Below are 6,642 nucleotides of genomic sequence, written 5' to 3' on the forward strand. Positions count from 1 at the left end.
CAGGGGCCACAATGACTGGCATTTCCTGACAAATAGACTTAATTTAGATTTAACTCTGTTTTTGTGTTATTAATTTTCCTCTCACCTACTTACACACACACACACACACACACACACACACACACACACACACACACACACACACACACACACACACACACACACACACACACACACACACATCCTTTTATTTCCCTTTGTTTCATTCTCTTTGTCTTTTTGGAAAATGATAAGGTTTGGGCTCTGACTGACAGACGACCCAGCTTCACTGCATCCTCTCCCCCTCTTTCCCTTTTCTGCCTCTCCTTGTCTCTCATTTTCGGAGCTTCCCTCTGCTCTCATTCTGCCCGTCAGCATTATAAAGCCCCATACCATGCACGCGCGCACACACACTAGCATACGCAGGGAGGGAGAAGTTAGAAGGAAAAGAGAACAGAGCAGAGGAGAGGAGGAGGCCTTGAGTCTTAGCTGACACAATGTCTCTAAGCTACTGTAACTGAAATATTTTTTTCTATCCTCTGGCTCATAATAAGGACTTGAACATCACCGCGGATGCACTAGTGACAGGACAGGAGGTGACTCTTCCAATTACTTATTTTTTTCTCTCCCTATAGCAGACAGTAACTTCCAAATGTCTGACAATAGTCAAATAATATACTCGCAAAACTACTGTTCTGGATGTTGGCTGAGGTGACAAGCAGAACAGGTTGAAATGGGATGAATCATTGCATCTAATAATCCCCCTGATGTACATTAGCAACACTGGGTTTCTACCGTATTTCGATAAACCACTGCTTAGCAGCACCACTCACAGTATTTTCTTTCATATTGTACTTTTCGACATAGCGATAAAAGTTCAGCAGACTGCTGCACATTACCTTCCAAGCAGCTATAACATTAACCTGGAATCCTGAGAGAATGCTAAGTAGGACATTTAGATTCTTCATGACTGCACACGATCATAAGACTCATCTGGCTGAATTTAAGAGTCACACAGTTACATTTTCATCTTTCATTCGTCACGTTGTTTATGGCGTTTAATTAAACGTGATTTTTAGGAACGTAATTTTTTCGATTATGTATTTAGATTAAGACAGCCGAGGTTTATGTGCATGCAGTTTTGCAAACAATAATACGTGGCCACACAAGTGGTGAGGTCAGTTCAGGTAGATTATTGTAATTGCTAGACTCACAGGTGGCAAACACTGCAATGATAATAACTGGCAATAAAGGAGTCTGGTCATAGCACTTAATACTGTTTTCACAAAATTCACCTCCACCTCTGTATCCACCTGTCCATCAACTGTAGCAACCGCTGTGCTGAGCTTTGTGAGTTGGGCAGTAAAATGCAAAGATCCGTGAATACAAATAAACAGGAATCCGAATAACTGAGCATTTTAAAGTCCCCGAGAATGTATAGAACAAATATTCTTTCTACACATTTAACATGCTAAAAATTGCACGTTTGTGTATTCAGGTGCAAACACATCAGCATTACAAGGTGCATGCTGGTGGTATCAGAGCGATTCAGGGACGGCCATAGATTGGATCTGAACATTCATTGTCCTTGGAGGGCGATTCTTCATCTCGCACCGTCAACTGGTCAAAGATTTCACTTATGTGACAAAATAATCTGCAGGATGGATTGATGCAAAATTTTGTACTGACATTCATGGCTCCCAGACAATCAATCCTGCTGACTTTTTCTCCAGCAGCACCATATGGTTGAAGTGTCTCGACAGTCAGGATGGATTGCCATGGAATCTGGCACACACACTTGTACCCTCTCCACAGGATGAATTCTTAGAATTTTGGCGACTTCTTTAAAGCTGCGTAATCGTGGCTTTGGCATTATTTTAAACACATTATGAGTCCTGTTGTTTGACCCTGTTGAAGAAATTTCACTCTTAGTCCTTTGAAGTTTGCTGTTTTGGGGTGTTTTGGGGTGTTTCTGGGTATTCCGGCATACTGTGGGCTTACCAAAACAGAGTATGAGTCTGTGAAGGTAAATTGACCAAGAGCATTTGCAGAGTTCACATTTTATGGTCAGAGGGTAGGGAGGGGGCTGTATGTAAATACAAGGGTGAATAGTGGCTCTTTTGCTTATAGTTGCTAGTCAGTGACAGAAGGTAAGACAGCAAAGAACAGAAGACAATTGAATCAAGAGGTTTGGCAGACAATAAAAGGTGCAACAACGAAAGATAAGAGAGGGATCTGACAGACAATAACAAATAACAAGAGATAACAGAATTGTGGATAAGCGTGGGAAAGGGAATGAAGGAGTGACACATGACACTGGAAGGTATCTGTAGCAAAAGGTGTGCTATTTTCTTCGTCAATCCCCTGGTTAGATTTCAGATCGGGAATTAAGGAAAGATAATATCGTTATGTGGATCTACTGGTTCCAGTAACGGCAGAGGGTTATATGAAACCGGGCGTCTAAACACTTTTTAGGGGAACTGTAAGTGAGCAATTAGAGGTGGAGGTTTGAGAGTGTTATTGATTTGAATTTCTGGAAAAAATAATCAGGAAGCACCTTCTAAGGTGCCTGTTTGTGAAGTGAGTAACTCATCGCTGCTCTTATGTGCCGCTCAGGTTTTGTTGGATAAATATATTTATCCGGTGTCCTGTATATTTGTCAGTTTTGTTTGGCTTAGCCTTCGTGTAATAACACTCCCTCCAGCTACACACTGAACAGTGAACATCAAGTGTTTACTCTAGGACTTCTTCTCACTCTGATTTCCAAGTGACTTGGCTTGTTGATGGTAAGCAGCAAACAGCTCCAGCCACAGCGAAGCCCGCCTACGCACGAAGCAGAGCTGTTGAGTGTGTGTTTTATTTCTTCAGGTGAGAGAGCGAGTTTGGAGAACTGTGCGACCGTGTGTATCGTGATGACTGCTGCTGTGTATGCCGTCACTCCAAGTTCAGGCTTGTGCTGCTGTTTTTCTGCTGCACTGCAGAGGCCTGCGCTGCCTCCTGCTCACAACTTTAGACTGGTTTCCCCGGCAACCAGGGTGTCTGCACATGGAGAGCAACCATCTTCCCCAGATGAGAGCTTTTGTCAGTACAGTCACGATCACTAGGAAGGAGAGAGAGAGGGAGGAGAGAGAGGGAGACAGAGAGAGATGAGAGAGCACGAAGTAACTCTTACCCATGTATCACTTGTATATCTTGGCGAGGCATAAATTGCTATTTGCCCAACCAAGTGGCCAAACCTTCCCAAGCTGTAGTAGCGCAGTATCTCCCGTTTTCATACATGCACACACACACACACACACACACACACACACACACACACACACACACACACACACACACACACACACACACACACACACACACACACACACACACACACATGCACACCTACACTGACACAAAAACACATATGCATACACACACACGCGCACACACACATCAAGTTTTGCTAGGACATTTTGCTCTTTCCAGTTGGCACAGAAAAGTGGATGTCAAGTTTTAGAAAGTAATATTTTATCCCAAGATGAAAAATACCGCAGGTGGTCTGAGTTATATTGCAACTGTGTGTAAAAATAAGTGGACATGAAACTTTGTAGAAGCCTGAAGAAGGAAAATGCTAATGTAGTGTGCAGCTGAGGAACTCCGCAGTTATTTGTTTAGAGACAGCAATATAACGCTATCTTTTTCCAACATAAAATGGTTGATCTAACTAAATAGTTGCTGATAGGAATTTAGCATATTTATGAACTCTGTGAAGCTTTTGAGTCCCTGCATAGTTATTTAACAAGCAACATTACGGCGTGCTTGCTCATTTCATGCAACATTTGCACCATTTTACACAGGTCTAACAAAAAAAGTTATCATCTCTGATATTCGGCCAAGCTGAGCCTTATTTTGCCTGCTAAGGTTTGTGGCTCAGGTCTTGTAATGCAGCGTTGGCAGTAAAGACCTTGTTGGTTATTGGAGGAACAATTTGAATTCGACTTTAAATGGAAAAAGATATATTCTAGTGAGCACGTCTGAAAGACATTTTCTTCTACACACGCACACACAGACACACACGAGAAAAATAAAACAAGATTAAAGTAATCCTCATGATAGAATTGCTATTTCACTGACTTGCATAATTATGTAGAAGTATGCTAAATAGCCAGGCACCAAGGGCAACTCGTAGTGCAGGCAGATTTTTGTGATAGAGCAGGTCTAAGTGTAGCATGGGAGGAAACCTTCGGAATCAACAGAAAAGATTGCAAAATTACAGTTTGAAAATGTTACAGCTACCGGAAAGGTTGGTGCAATTATGCATTTGTCCTTTCTCCCTTGTGGGAGTTGAATCTAAATATCTAAATTGTCTCTTGTGATATTCCATGAGCTGAATGAATCACGTTCTGTTGCAGATATTGGTGACGCAGAACTTTTAGCGATTTGTGGAAACTTAAAATTAATGAATGTAGAATAGCTCATTCAAATCAGTTATTTATCAAGTTTTTGTTTTTGGTAGTCACACTTTCAGTCACTTGGGTACAATTAACACAGAATAACCCTCTAAGTATGAAGATACTAAGCTTGCAGTTTTATGCAACCAAACATAATGAACACAGTCATGTCACCCAGCAACTTTAATACAAACTGTAAAACAATTTTCTGTTTTTTAATTACCCTGATCACTGGAATTATTGTTTTAGGGTGCATGATGATCTTCTTCTAATGTATGATTTATATAAGACAACTTCTTCTGTCTTTTCTTCCTGTTTGTGGATTTAATTAACAGTGGATAGATTTTTTCAGCTTATTGATATTACTTTGCGGTTTGTGTTTGTGTGACTCCGACATGTTAAATTCAGCTGCTAGGTCAGAACAACTTCAGTGGAACAGCTTTAATAATCTTGACAAAGCTTTTTTCCCGTTGCTTTTATCTGTGCCAGAATTTAATGAGTGTATTGAGGCTATTTGATGACGAAAAATATATATTTAAAACTTCCATTTTTATTCATCAAAGGAGAGGCAGAGCCATCCCAAATTTGTACGTCCACTCCCTGTTAGGATCAGATGAATGGAGGTTTGCAGTCAGAAAAAGTGCAGATATGTACGACATGAATATCATTGCGGCCAAAAGAATAAGCCAAAAAGAGATATCATGTATTCCAGTGAGCTAAAAATACACAGTTTGGATAGAGATCCCCCTCATGTATTTCTGCTGTGTTGTTAGTTTGTTTTTATTTAAATTTTTGCATATTTGTTCGACTTCTCTCTCGTTTATTTTGGTTTGTTTTAAAATAAAACAAGGTACCACTATGCTGCCCAAGGGAAAATCCTGTACCTGTATGTAGATGGTACTTCCCTATTCTAAATTACCATCACCTTGCCACCTCTCTCTCTCTCTCTCTCTCTCTCTTTTATACTCTCCTTATCTTTCTCTCCTGCTGTATTTGTCTAGATGTATGACTCACCAGACTCCAAGGCTCAGCTGCAATTTAGCTTTTCTGTTTCATTCAAAACATTCTCTCTCTCTCTCTCACTCCATCCCTCCACCCACTCTCACTAGCTATCTGTCAGCAGTGTTTTTAGCCTCAGCTGACTTCTCCTCTTATGTTAAATAATGAGTTTTTTTGTCTGCTCACACTGGTCATTTTGATCCAGTCAGGGGTCACTTGATGAAGACAGGGCAGCTTGCTGTCTCTTTCATATGGTCATAATATGATTATTATTATAACATTGCAGCAACAAGGGAATAATGACTGTATTTGTATTCGTATTATACTTGGTCATTTGCTGGCCTAATAGCACATCTATGTTTGTAGGCTAGTCATTACTGCCACTCACACACTCATAACTCTTCATTACGGCTAACAAAGACATGAGAACTCCTGCAGCAGAGACACACACAGGCACACCTCCAACAACAGACGGCTGGTTTTGGTTATTGGGTTGTGGATTGTGTGTTTGTGTGTGTGTGTGTGTGTGTGTGTGTCCGAGACAACTCTTCAATCTCTGAGGAGCTTCACTGTTGTGATGTACTGTCTGAACCGTTAACTCAACTAAAATGTTCCCGCTGCCTTAGGCCCCCGGTTTTGTCATGCCACACATAACAAGGTTAAACACCAGCTCACATAAATTTATGAATCTTGATAAATCTCCGAGTGTCCTCTGTCCTCTGATCTACGAAGCCAGCCTAAGTCACATTGTCTTCCCCGGCTCAGATAGGCACTATCTTGAATTGTGACACAGGAACAGGGACTAGTGGACACAATCAGGCAGATGCACAAGTAGATAAAGCTCACCTCTCCGACATGACCTCTGCCAATGACACCACACACACAAACTAGCATACAGCATGTGCGACAGACTCCTTATGAACACATGCAGGATCCTAGACAGAGTGAAGGACATTGATTCGACCTCAAATCAGTTTTCCAGGCAGAGTCTTCTGGTGCATTTTCAGCATCTCAGAGTCTGTATTAAAAATCACTGGCTGCACGCACTGGTTCAAAAATATGGGTTTAGACGTCTCTCGCATTTTTAGTATCTGAAGACATTTTGTCGCTATTACTTGTAAAAGAACGATCTCTTTGATCATAGAAAACAGAGACGCTTTTTATGTGTTGTACATCTCTGCAAACAAACAAACAAAGGTAAGACAAGATTGTATGATTATGATAATGC

This window comes from Acanthochromis polyacanthus, chromosome 8, assembly GCF_021347895.1.
Source record: "Acanthochromis polyacanthus isolate Apoly-LR-REF ecotype Palm Island chromosome 8, KAUST_Apoly_ChrSc, whole genome shotgun sequence".
NCBI lineage: Eukaryota > Metazoa > Chordata > Actinopteri > Pomacentridae > Acanthochromis > Acanthochromis polyacanthus.